This window comes from Anomaloglossus baeobatrachus, chromosome 4, assembly GCF_048569485.1.
Source record: "Anomaloglossus baeobatrachus isolate aAnoBae1 chromosome 4, aAnoBae1.hap1, whole genome shotgun sequence".
NCBI classification, from domain to species: Eukaryota; Metazoa; Chordata; class Amphibia; order Anura; family Aromobatidae; genus Anomaloglossus; species Anomaloglossus baeobatrachus.
The window spans coordinates 696,283,608-696,297,330 of NC_134356.1; the positions used below are offsets into that span (position 1 = coordinate 696,283,608).

Here is a 13,723-nt window from a genome sequence, read left to right on the forward strand (position 1 = left end):
TACATTTGCATCAAGCACATTCAAAAATACGCCATTCTTATCCGTCCCCAGGATGACACCAGGGTAGGTAGCAAAGTCTTTCCTGATCCCAGCTCTGTTCATCTTGGCTTCTTTTAAAAACACAGCAAGCAAGGGTTACTCCAAGCGGAGCCTCCCTTTTTTCCAAAAATTGGGCCCCACACAGACACCCACCCCATCAGTGGCAGGACTTGTGCCCTAGTTGCAAACAGGATGTTTTGATTTGCATCAAGCACATTCAAAATCAACAAGCATTTACTCTCCCCAGGATGACACAGGGGTAGTAAATTCCTTCTGGATCCATGACTTGTTCATTTTGATGAACGTCAGTCTGTCCACATTGTCACTGGACAGACGCGTGCGCTTATCTGTCAGCACACACCCAGCAGCACTGAATACACGTTCAGAGACAACGCTGGCAGCTGGACACGACAAAATCTCCAAGGCGTAAGTTGCGAGCTCTGGCCATTTTTCTAGGTTTGAAGCATAAAAGGAGCAAGGCTCCAGTTGCACAGTCATGGCATCGATGTTCATTTGGAGATACTCCTGTATTATCCTCTCCAGCCGTTGAGTATGTGTCAGACTTGTTGTCTCTGGTGGCCTTGCAAAAGAGGGTCTAAAAAAATTATGAAAAGATTCCATAAAATTGCTGTTACCGGCACCAGATACGGTCCTACTGGTACGGGTAGACTGTTGAAGATGACGAGACCGTCCCATGTTTGTCAAGTTACAACTGGGAGATTCCCTCCCTGCACCTGCACGGTTGTTTGGTGGAAAAGCCGAGCTAAGATCAAGTAACAGCTTCTGCTGATACTCCTGCATACGTGCGTCTCTTTCTATGGCTGGAATTATGTCACAAAATTTGGACTTGTACCGGGGATCTAATAGTGTGGCAATCCAGTAGTCATCATCACTTCTAATTTTGACAATACGACTGTCATGTTGGAGGTAGTGCAACAAAAAGGCACTCATGTGTCTTGCGCAGCCATGCGGACCAAGTCCACGCTGTGTTTGTGGCATAGAGGTGCTACCCGTTCTTTCTTCCTCTGACATCTCCCCCCAACCTCTTTCAACTGAAATTTGACCAAGGTCTCCCTCATCCGCTGAGTCTTCCATGTCCATGGACAGTTCGTCCTCCATTTCTTCATGTTCTCCTGCACCTTGCTCAACATTTCGCCTGCTACTATGCGCCCTTGTCGATCCCTGTCCCCCATGGTCCCATGCCTGCTGCGTTGGTGATGATGAACGTCTGGACCTTGGTGATGTTGTTGTCCCTTGCGCATATGAATCCTCCTGTAGTTCCTCCCCTTCATGTTGTCCCACCCCCTGACTCCGAATAGTGTTTAGCGTGTGCTCCAGCATGTAAATGACTGGAATCGTCATGCTGATAATGGCATTGTCAGCGCTAAACATATTCGTCGCCATGTCGAAACTGTGCAGAAGGGTGCATAGGTCCTTGATCTGAGACCACTCCATCAGGGTGATCTGCCTTACCTCTGCATCTCATTGGCCCAGGCTATACGTCATGACGTATTGCACCAGGGCTCTGCGGTGCTGCCACAGTCGCTGTAACATGTGGAGAGTTGAATTACAGCGTGTCGCCACATCGCATTTCAGGCGATGAACCGGCAGGCCGAAAGACTTCTGGAGCGATGCAAGTCGCTCTGCTGCGGCGCTTGAACGGCGGAAGTGAGCTGACAGTTTTCGTGCCCTGTTCAGAAGGCCATCTAGGCCGGGATAGTGTGTTAAAAATTGCTGGACGACAAGGTTCAACACGTGAGCCATACAAGGTACGTGTGTCACCTTGCCCAGGCGAAGTGCCGCACCCAGGTTTGCAGCATTGTCACACACGGCCTTACCAGGCTGCAGGTTGAGTGGAGACAACCATTTATTAAACTCGGACCGCAGAGCTGACCACAACTCCTCAGCTGTGTGACTCTTATTCCCAAGACATGTCAAGCTAAAGACCGCCTGATGCCGTTGCGCTCTGCTGCCAGCATAGTAATGAGGGGTGCGTGATTCCTTCTGCGCAGTGAGAACGCTGGTGGCCTGACCAGGCAGGCTTGGGGCGGAGGTGGAGGACCCAGATGAGGTGGAGGATGCAGAAGCTGTGGCGGAACTTGGACAGACAGAGGATTGACACACAAGTCGTGGGGACGGCAAGACTTGTGCAGCAGACCCTTCACCATCTATCACCATAGTTACCCAGTGCCCAGTCAGCGACATGTAATGTCCCTGTCCATGCTTACTGGTCCAAGTATCGGTGGTGAAATGCACCCGTTCACACACAGAGTTTCTCAAGGAAGCGGTGATGTTGTGTGCGACATGCTGGTGTAGCGTGGGCACACCTTTCTTAGAGAAGTAGTGGCGACTAGGCATCTGGTACTGGGGCACAGCGACAGACATAAGGTCTCTAAAATCCTGTGTGTCCACTAGGCGGAAAGGCAGCATTTCGGTAGCCAACAGCTTACAGAGGGATAGAGTCAACCTCTTAGCTTTGTCATGGGTCGCAGGAAGTGGCCTTTTATTTGACCACATCTGAGGGACAGAGATCTGGCTGCTGTGTGTAGACGGTGTTGAGTAGGGTGTCCCTGGAAAAATGCAGGTTTGTGAGGAAAGTGCAGGCGGAGACATGATGTTGCCTTCATCCAACGTTGGTGCTATCGATGTCTGAGAGAGCTGTACACACTCACTTGTTTCCCCTTCCAAACCAACTGACGACCTTACAAGCAAACTGCCTGTTGCGGTTACAGTGGTGGAAGTTTTGCGTGGAAAAACAGGTGTGACAGTTGTCCCCACAGTCCTAGAAGATGAAGAGCGCGCGGATGCACTGGAAGGGGCGGGCGGTGGATGGTTCGCTCCGCTAGGCCGCATTGCAGCACGGTGAGCTTCCCACCGGGACCTATGATATTTATTCATGTGACGATTCATGGAAGAAGTTGTCAAACTGCTGAGGTTTTGACCTCTACTAAGAGAATCATGACAAATGTTACATATCACATGATTTGGGCGATCTTTTTCTATGTCAAAAAAGGACCAGGCTAGGCAAGGCTTAGAGGCCATGCGACCTGTTGATCCACCCCGAATAATGCTCATAGGCAGAGTGGTGGCTGAGGATGCAGTTGTAGACGTGCTACCAGTGCTCCGACTCTGTCCAGGAAGGCGCAAGGTAACTTCGTCGTCGGTTGCATCCTCCTCCACCGCCTCTGTTGACCTCCTCGAGTGCCTGACTGGGGGTTGACAGTAGGTGGGATCTAGAACGTCATCATCAATTGTTGTGTTTGCACTCCCCTCCCCCTCAGACCGAGCCTCTTCTTGCCCTGACCGAATATTTAAGTTGTCATCCCAATTTGGTATCTGCGTCTCATCTTCATCAGTATGTTCCTCATTGTCTATAACCACAGGTGTTACAGTTTGTGACAAAGGGTCAACATTATGCTCAGAAACTTGGTCCTCACGGCCTGAATCAGAGTCACAAAGGTTCTGGGCATCACTGCAGACCATTTCCTGTTCTGTACTCACTGTAGCTTGGGAGCAGACCTCTGATTCCAAGGGTATAGTGTGACTGAACAGCTCTGCAGACTCAGCCATCTCAGTTCCACCATACTGTGCAGGGCTGATGGAGACTTCAGAGCTGGGAGAAATCAAGTGTGATTGGGATGACAACTCAGAGGACTGGTGTTTTTTGGATGCGGTACTTGAAGTGGCTGAGAGGGCACTTGTTGGACCACTTGAGATCCATTCAAGCATTTTCCTTTTTTGCCCATCATCTACCTTTGTTCCTGTTGTTCGTGTCCGTAAAAAAGGGAGCACATCGGATTGTCCACGGTAAGTAGTAGACATCTTACTTTTGCTGGTGGATGGTCTATCTTCAGCAGATGATAATGGAGCTTTGCCACCTTCCCCACGGACAAAACCTTTTTTGCCTTTTCCACCACGCCTCTTCCCCTTTCCACCAGCATCTGTCATTCTGCCACTCATGTTGATTGCGACAAGATTGTGGACTGAAAATGTGGTAGTAAAAATTGAGAGGTGGTGAAGATTGCAGTGGTGGTCTAGCTTTATTAACAGCAGAATAATAAAGAATAAATATCCCTGACAATGCAACTTAGTTATAATGAGTTGGAGTGTGCAACGCAGGCAGATGCGCTCTGCAAATGTCTTGGCACTAGTGGGACTATAGCAAAGTTCAATAGCCACGTATAGGATGCCACTAGGTACACTGAGTGTTTGCTAGTATAATGGCTTAGTTATAATTAGTTGGAGTGTGCAACGCAGGCAGATGCGCTCTGCAAATGTCTTGGCACTAGTGGGACTATAGCAAAGTCCAATAGCCACGTATAGGATGCCACTAGGTACACTGAGTGTTTGCTAGTTTAATGGCTTAGTTATAATGAGTTGGAGTGTGCAACGCAGGCAGATGCGCTCTGCAAATGTCTTGGCACTAGTGGGACTATAGCAAAGTCCAATAGCCACGTATAGGATGCCACTAGGTACACTGAGTGTTTGCTAGTATAATGGCTTAGTTATAATGAGTTGGAGTGTGCAACGCAGGCAGATGCGCTCTGCAAATGTCTTGGCACTAGTGGGACTATAGCAAAGTCCAATAGCCACGTATAGGATGCCACTAGGTACACTGAGTGTTTGCTAGTATAATGGCTTAGTTATAATTAGTTGGAGTGTGCAACGCAGGCAGATGCGCTCTGCAAATGTCTTGGCACTAGTGGGACTATAGCAAAGTCCAATAGCCACGTATAGGATGCCACTAGGTACACTGAGTGTTTGCTAGTATAATGGCTTAGTTATAATTAGTTGGAGTGTGCAACGCAGGCAGATGCACTCTGCAAATGTCTTGGCACTAGTGTGACTATAGCAAAGTCCAATAGCCACGTTTAGGATGCCACTAGGTACACTGAGTGTTTGCTAGTATAATGGCTTAGTTATGAGTTTGAGTGTGCAATGCAGGCAGAGGTGCTGCAAATGTCTTTGCACTAGTGGGACTATAGCAAAGTCCAATAGCCACGTATAGGATGCCACTAGGTACACTGAGTGTTTGCTAGTATAATGGCTTAGTTATAATGAGTTGGAGTGTGCAGAGGACAGGAGGGTACAGTGCCAGGATTGTGGTGCTCTGGGTAGAGGAATGGAAGCCTGCCTTTCTATTCCCTCCTAATGGTGAAATGCAGGGAGGAAATCCCTGACCTTGTTTGCACAGACGCTGGCGCTGTTTTCAGGACCTGTCACCTTAACTCTGACCCTGCCGATTTGAGCCCTTAAAAGGACTGCTATAAAGTGCTCTCCCTATGCTGTCTAACGCTGTGTATGCATCGCATACAGCTGTATCGGCGATAGGACTCAGGAGGACGGAGCTGCGACAGTGATGTCTGACACCAAAGACGCAGAAGGCAGATAATGGCGTCCGTGAAGAAAATGTCCGGTTTTATAATGCAGGGACATGTGACATGCAGATCCTATCACACATGCCGTTGCTTCTCTGGCTCAAAGTCCACTTAGCTGTGTGTGTGTCTGGGATTGGCTGACATGCTGGCCCGCCTTACAAGACGCGCGCGCTTAGGGAAGGAAGACAAGAAAAAAAAAAAAAATTATACCATTATACAAACAGCAGTGATCTGAAGGCGCTGTTCACGCACACTATACACTGAAATTTCATAATAGTGTGAGTCACAGAGTGACTTACACTATTACAGCGGAAATCCAGCTAGGATTTAGCTGTTTTTTTGCTGCTAGAACCGTTCTCGAACGTTTCTAGAACTATCGAGCTTTTGCAAAAAGCTCGAGTTCTAGTTCGATCTAGAACAGGCCCCAAAATCACTCGAGCCTAGGACTGGAGAACCTCGAACCACGAACCGCGCTCAACTCTAATCATTATAGTGAACAGCCCTCCCAGAGCAAATACCCCATTTACTGGGGCTCTGAAGTAAGCAGCCATTCTATACTAATGTATACTAAAATGGGATGAGAACACAGATAGACTTCCCGCCTTTACGTTTTTGAAAGCATCCTGCCCCCTCAACTACTAAAAATGATGATAACACTAGATCAGTCATCTCATTATAAAACCGCTAATGCAGACAGAAGCATTTCTTTTAGCATTACTTGAAGAAAAGTCTATAATAAGATATCCAACTTTTGGGAACTTCAAAAGTTTTTGATACTCTGAGGGAACCCAATAGCAAGAGTAAGTGTCATTTGTCACATTCAATGTCCTTTACATCTATAGGTATAATTTCTGTGTGACTTTATAATGTGTGTGTGGCTTTAACGCATTTTCTTAAGATATATGGAAAATTCTAAGGAATGTCTGCAGTACAGGAAAGGGTTCTTTACAGTTAAGTGTGCTTTACACGCTGCGACATCGCTAGCCGATGCTAGCGATGCCGAGCGCGATAGCACCCGCCCCCGTCGTATGGCCGATATGTGGTGATCGCTGCCGTAGCGAACATTATCGCTACGGCAGCGTCACATTCACTTACCTGCTCTGCGACGTCGCTATGACCAGCGATCCGCTTCCTTTCTAAGGGGCGGTTCGTTCAGCATCACAGCGACGTCACAGTAGCGTCACTGAACCGCCGCCCAATAGAAAACGAGGGGCGGAGATGAGCGGCCGGAACATGCCGCCCACCTCCTTCCTTCCTCCTTTTCCGGTGGAGGCAGGTAAGGAGATGTTTGTCGCTCCTGCGGTGTCACACATAGTGATGTATGCTGCCACAGGAACGACAAACAACATCGTACCTGTCGCAGCAGCGATATTAAGGAAATGAGCGATGTGACAACGAGCAACGATTTTTGACGTTTTTGTTATCGTTAATCGTCCCTCATTTGCGTTACACGCTACGATGTCGGTAACGGCACCGGATGTACGTCACTAACTACGTGACCCTGACGATATCTCATTGCCGATGTCGCAACGTGTAAATCCCGCTTTAGCGTTATTAGGCTGTAACGTCCTAACACAAAATATTATATCTGCACTTACAAAAGGGCCAGATGCTTTTCTCAGAAAAAAACGGCCTTAATGATTTTAGATAGAGAGGAGTGAACTCGAACTGTAAAATTTGGGGTTCGTTTCAAGCATGGACTTCACAAAAAAATCAGATTTTGAGTTTGGAGTTCGAGTGCTTTACTTATGCAAACCAACAACAGTGTGCTCAAGTACACTCCGCGCTCGGCCCTGTTTGAGCCTCTTGCAGTTTCTGAAACGCTCGCGCTGGGAATAACAAGAGCATTTTCAGATGTAGTGTGTACAAAAAAATAAAAACTCTCCCTCCCACGGAAATGGTAATTTTATGGCTGGCTGTATATTGGTGTAGACAAGAATTGCTCAATCAGGGACTTGCAATGGGGTTCAGCCTCTGGGGTCAAGTTCACGTCCAGTTCGGGTCTTGAACAGAACTTTATCTAAAGTGTGGCTGAACCTGGCAAACCCGAGCTTCAACAGGTCCACTTATCTCTAATTGTACTTAATCCAGAGACAGAAAAAAGACATTTGCACTCTGAAATGCTAAAGTATGCAAACCATGAATGTAAGAATAGAGACAGGCATTACTTCTTAAGGACATCTAAGAAAATAATTAGATATTTAGTATACAAAATTAACCATTTCTATATTTGCCCAGTAGCCACGTCAAGGCAATCTCATATTACTGGGTGCCTACACTGAACTGAAGCTCCTCTGTGTAGGTATCCAGTAATATGAAATTGCCTTGAAGTGGCTACTGGGCAAATATAGAAATGGTCATTTTTGTATACTAAATATCTCACTTTTTTCTTAGATTTTCTTTAGCAGTAATGCATGTATATGTTCTTACATTCATGGTTTGCATGCTTTAGCATTTTAGAGTGCAACTGTCTTTTTTGTCATTATATGTCATGTTCAGTTCGGCACCTTTTCACACTGCATGTCAGGGAGTGTTGTCTGTCTTTTTGTATAAATAATCCAGAATAACACAATGTAGAATTGGTGGAGAAAGAGTGAACTTGGATCAGTCTTTTTTTCACCCATGGCAGTCGGCAAAGTTTGTGCAAAACTGTGTGTGACAGTACCCCTTCTGCTAAGAGGGGCACCTGGACCCTCAAGAGCTGGCCTCTCTGGATAAAGACAATGACATTACCTTACCAGATGTTCCACATGGATATCTAAGGCTGGTACCAAAGTCTTCTCCTCAGGACTATAACCGTGCCAGTGAACCAAGTACTGTAATGAACGGCAAACAAAACGAGAATCAATGATCTTAGATGCCTGAAAGTCCAATGACCCTCCAACTAGAAATGGAGGGAAGGTAAGGAAAGAGGGGCTCACAAACCCACAAATTTATTTAACCTGGATTTATGAAAAACATTATGAATCTGGGAGGATGCGGGTGACACCAGGTGGAAACCAGGGGATTAATGATAGCAGTGATCCAGAATGGACCAATATACTGAGGTCCTAATTTAAGTGAAGGCACCTTAAACTTAATGTTTCTTGTTGACAACCACATCAGATCATCCACACACAGGTCCGGACAAGGCACATGTACCGCCCCCATGTCAGCGGCTGAGCCGCTCGGATCCGGAGCCGCGGTGGCTCGAGGGGTCTCCAGATCCGGGGGGTCCGTGCGGACACTCAAATTAAAAGAAGAGGGGGGATATGTACAAGGGAGATAGGAAGTTCGTGACGCCACCCACGGTGCATGGTAATGTGAGGGATTACCGCTGCCGTTGGGGAACCCGGTGACGGTGGTTTGGCAGCCTGATGTTTAACCCCTCCGTGGGTAGGGGGTTTGTGTCCCGGGGCCCGTTGGATGGTTGGCGTTTGGGTGCCGTGGGAGATAGGAACAGGGGTTTTCAGTGTACTCACTCAGTTCAGGAATAACAACACCGACAGCTTGTAAACCAGAATTCTGAGCACCACTGCAGCTTGTAGGGAGCACACTTGGGTCCGTGCCCTTGGTGTTGCTGTTAGCCTGTGGCCCTGTCCTTGGGACCTTTATCTTTGTTTGGACCCTTGGGTATAAAACTCCTCGGGTCCTGCTCATCCGTATGCCTAACGGAGTGAGCTTACTCTCAGGGTTCACGCGTGAGATTTCTTTGGACTGTATTGGGAAAGTCCTATCCCATAGGTGCGCTAGTACCCCGATTTTAGAGCGGGTTGGGGATGAATCTTGAAGTCTTCACCCCCGTCGGGTAAATTACCGGAACGCGTGAAGCTACTTCCCGGCCTAGGGTCCACGTACCCCATCGTGTCCTGGCCCCTGCCCGGTGATAGCTCAAAGCTGCCGGCTTCCCTCCTTGGCTGTCCGTGCCCCCTGACACTAACCCCTTCGACCGGGGTTCCAGCTCCTACCAGGCCAAGACCAACGTCTGCCACCTAGTACTCAGGAGCCCTGCTCCACCTGCTGTAATTCACATGCTTTGAATAAAGCTGAAAAACCTCATGGTGAGATGCCACCTTTCTTCCTTTGCTTGGATTTATTTTGTATGACATAACTCTCTGGTTTCAAGGAATAACAAATGAAATTTTGAAAATAACAAAATTAGAAAAATTTTCACCAAATTGTCGATATTTTCACAAATAAATGGAAAAAATATAATTTGACCAATTCTGTAAGTCCCATCAAATATTTAGTGTTGGAAATGGAAAATGAAAACGTTTTCTTGATGCTGCAGTCATGATTGCTAACCTCCACAACTGTAGATTTGTATTATTTTTTTACTCTTTTAATATTAACCCCTTAACGACCGCGGGCAGTAAAATTACGTCCTAGCGGTCATAACGTTACTGCCCGCGGTCTGCCGGCGGCAGCATGCTGTGATCGGCGCACATCTCAGCTGATTTTCACAGCTGAGATGTGTGCCTGCTAGGCACGAGCAGAATTGTTATCTGCTCATGCCGTTTAACCCCTTAAATGGCGCTGTCAATATGTGACAGCGCCATTATAAGCGCAATCGTGGTAAACTTTTACCTGCAGCCCGATACCGGAAGTCACGTGACGCGATCACGTGACTTCCGGTAGTTGTCATGGTAGCACAGGGTCATGTGATGACTCCTGTACTACACATGAATTGCTTTCACTTTCGCTGTGCCTGCGGCCCAGTAAAAAAGAAAGTGAGCTATGTAGCTGTGATCAGCAGATAGTGCAGAGCGATCGGAATGCTGGTCGCAATAGCCCCCTAGGGGGACTAGTAAAATAAAAAAAAAAAGTTAAAAAACAAGTTTTAAAAAAATTAAAAAAAAACAAATAAACCTAAAAGTTCAAATCACCCCCCATTCGCCCCATTGAAAATTAAAGGGTTAAAAAAATAAAAAAATATACACACATTTGGTATCGCCGCGTTCAGAAATGCCCGATCTTTCTAAATATAAAATCAATTAATCTGATCAGTATACGGCGTAGCGGCAAAAAAATTCCAAACGCCAAAACGACGGATTTTTGTCGCCACATTTTTAGCGCAAAATGCAATAAGAGGCGATCAAAAAGTAGCATCTACGCAAATATAATACTGTTAAAAACGACTGCTCAAGATGCAAAAAATAAGCCATCACAGCCATAGATCCCAAAAAATGAGAACGCTACGGGCCACGGAATATGGTGTAAAACGTGCGCCACTTTTTTCGGACAAACTTCCGATTTTTATTTAACCCCTTATATAAAAGTAAACCTATACATGTTTGGTGTCTACGAACTCGCACTGACCTGAGGCATCACACCCACACATCAGTTGTACCATATAGTGAACACAGTGAATAAAATATCTCAAAAACAATAGTGCTATCGCACTTTTTTTGCAATTTTTCTGCATTTGGAATTTTTTTGCCATTTTCCAGTACACTATATGGTAAAACCTATGGTTTCATTTAAAAGTACAGCTCGTTCCGCACAAAATGAGCCCACAGATGACCATATTGACTGAAAAATAAAAAAGTTACGTCTCTCAGAAAAAGAATGGCGAAATAAAAAACAGAAAGTGAAAAATTGGCCGGTCGTGAAGGGGTTAATGTTGTTTTTCACCTGGGGAGCTCTGTCTTTAACGTTTTTTGTCAGGTTGAGCAATTCCAAGTAGTAAATGATTGCACTACAGCATGTGCAGCAGTGCAACCAGATATAACAATAGAAACTATGGACACTGAGGGGGAGAAAATCAGAAGTTCACTAGGAAAATAAAAAATTAGCATAGAGAGACTTATGAAGTAGAGTGAAGCAGCACACCAGACTAGTCAGCAATGAGGTAAAGAAAAATAGGTTAAAGTCTGATGCAGAATGTGTAAATAGTGTGGTAGAGTCCAGTGACCTGGTATAAGAGCAGAGGGAGCAAAATAAAGAGCAGTGGGAGCTGACAGAGGAGTAGTGGGAACCAACTAAAGAACAAAGGAAGCTGGTAGAAGAGCAGAGGGAGCCGCCGGAAGAGCAAAGGGAACTGGTAGAAGAGCGAAGGGAGGCAGCAGAAGAGCAGAGGGAGCCGCCGGAAGAGCAAAGGGAACTGGTAGAAGAGCGAAGGGAGGCAGCAGAAGAGCAGAGGGAGCCAGCAGAAGAGCATACTTAGCCGGCAGAACAGCACAGGGAGCAAACTGAAGAGCAGACACAGTGAGTAGAAGATCAGAGGGAGCCAGCAGAAGAGCAAAGGGAACTGGTAGAAGAGCGAAAGGAGGCAGCAGAAGAGCAGAGGGAGCCATCAGAAGAACATACTGAGCCAGCAGAACAGCACAGGGAGCAAACTGAAGAGCAGACACAGCCAGTAGAAGATCAGAGGGAGCCAGAAGAAGAGCAAAGGGAACTGGCAGAAGAGTGAAGGGAGGCAGAAGAAGAGCAGAGGGAGCCAGCAGAAGAGCATACTGAGCCAGCAGAACAGCACAGGGAGCCAACTGAAGAGCAGACACAGCCAGTAGAAGATCAGAGGGAGCCAGCAGAATAGCAAAGGGAACTGGCAGAAGAGTGGAGGGAGGCAGCAGAAGAGCAGAGGGAGGCAGCAGAAGAGCAGAGAGAGCTGGCCGAAGAGCAGAGAGAGCCATTAGAAGAGCATAGGGAGCCAGCAGAAGAGCAGATGGAGCCAGCAGAGAGCCAACCAAAGAGCAGAGGGAACTGGCAAAAGAGCAGAGGGAGCCGGAAGAAGAGTAGAGGGAGCTGGCAGAAAAGCAGAGGGAGGCGGCAGAAGAGCGGAGGGAGGCGGCAGAAGAGCGGAGGGAGGCGGCAGAACAGCGGAGGAAGGTGGCAGAAGAGTGGAGGGAGGCGGCAGAAGAGCAGAGGGAGGCAGCAGAAGAGTGGAGGAAGGCAGCAGAAGAGGAGAGGGAGCTAATTGAAGCAAAATGAAGATGGTGAACCCCACAATTGAGCTGGACAAGGTGAGTAACAACCATAAAAATGAATTCAATTTCCATAATAGGAAGACCAGACAGAATGTGCAGGTAGTTACTGTAATGTGGCTGAGATTACAGCTGCTGGTTTTTAGTTTGCTTATTAAAAAGTATTTGATTTTATGAAGGAAGAAACAACAGTTTTACTCCCTAATCCATGTATCCCACCGCTATGAAGAAGTGTTTTATGAGTGTAAAAGATCAAAGTCAAACAATTGTTTGAGGCAATTGCAAAACCCCAATGTCTGCCAGCTGTTCACAGCCGCTTTACAGGTTAGAAAGCTCCGGTTGATATTTTCTTTATTGTACAGCTGTAAAAGTCTGGCTGCGCCTAAGAATTAGAATTTTTTTTTTAGTTTTTTAAAATCCACAATTTGTTCCAAAAAGCAAGTATCAATGTGATATACACTTTATGGCTGAAAGTAGGGGGATATCTTAAAAAATACCAAGAGAAAATACATTTCCTAATATTGTGATATGAGAGCATAGTGAAGATCATAGTGGGAAAAGTCAATGGATTCGATTAGCAGTCAACCAAACTGGAAATTAATGAATGGTTATAAAACAAAATAATAAATTATAATCAATAAAAACAAAGATTTGCAAAATAACTCAGATTTAATTTAGAAATGAGCTATACATTTGGTCCATGGATGATTTTTAGGTACCGGGTGGAATAAATTCTCATCATCCAATTACTTTGACAATTACAAATTATGAAAATAATAAAAATTGACCTGATGGTAACTAATTAACGAATGAACGAGTAAATGACTCCCAAGGGCCCCTTTCCCATTGTGCCAGCTCTATAAAATAGCACCTTCTCTGGTGCATACATAATAGTTCTGTAGTGATCGGGGGTGAACGTATCGTAAAGAAGGATGATAAGGGTAAGGGATCCGTGACCAAATACATCAATGTCACCTTCTGAGATTATATCTTTACAGGTGAAATTTACTAAGAGGCTTGGATTATCCACGTCAGTAATGAAGGCTGGAGACTGAGAAATTACTATTTCCAGATTACACAAGAAGGTGAGAACAAAACTCATGAGACGTAGAAGTGATATATGTCATCACATAATGGATTTTTGTAACAAGACCTTATAATATCTCACGTTATATCTGTGACTATGAGGAATGGGCGCTGCCTCCTTTATACATAAAAGATTAGTTTTGTGTGCAGTCTGCACATCTGAGGCCATCCGCATTGACCAAAGTTCTACACATTTAGTTCACCAACTATCTGTTAATAAAAAAATAAAAAAGAAATTCAACATTTTGAGCCCTTCCTGCCCAAAAGCTCTTGTTTGACAAATAATCACCACTTAAACGCATCAAAATAATGAACCAG

General features: G+C 45.9%; 1 long non-coding RNA gene across 1 annotated transcript in view; it reads left to right on the forward strand.

Annotated features, from left to right (window-relative positions):
- Positions 1 to 13,392, forward strand: part of LOC142304402 (uncharacterized) — a 510,057-nt gene extending 496,665 nt beyond the window's left edge. Inside the window, exon 8 of the long non-coding RNA XR_012753091.1 lies at positions 13,318 to 13,392. This is a non-coding gene — a long non-coding RNA (uncharacterized LOC142304402). The remainder of the gene's footprint in view (positions 1 to 13,317) is intronic.
- Positions 13,393 to 13,723: the final 331 nt, after the last annotated feature.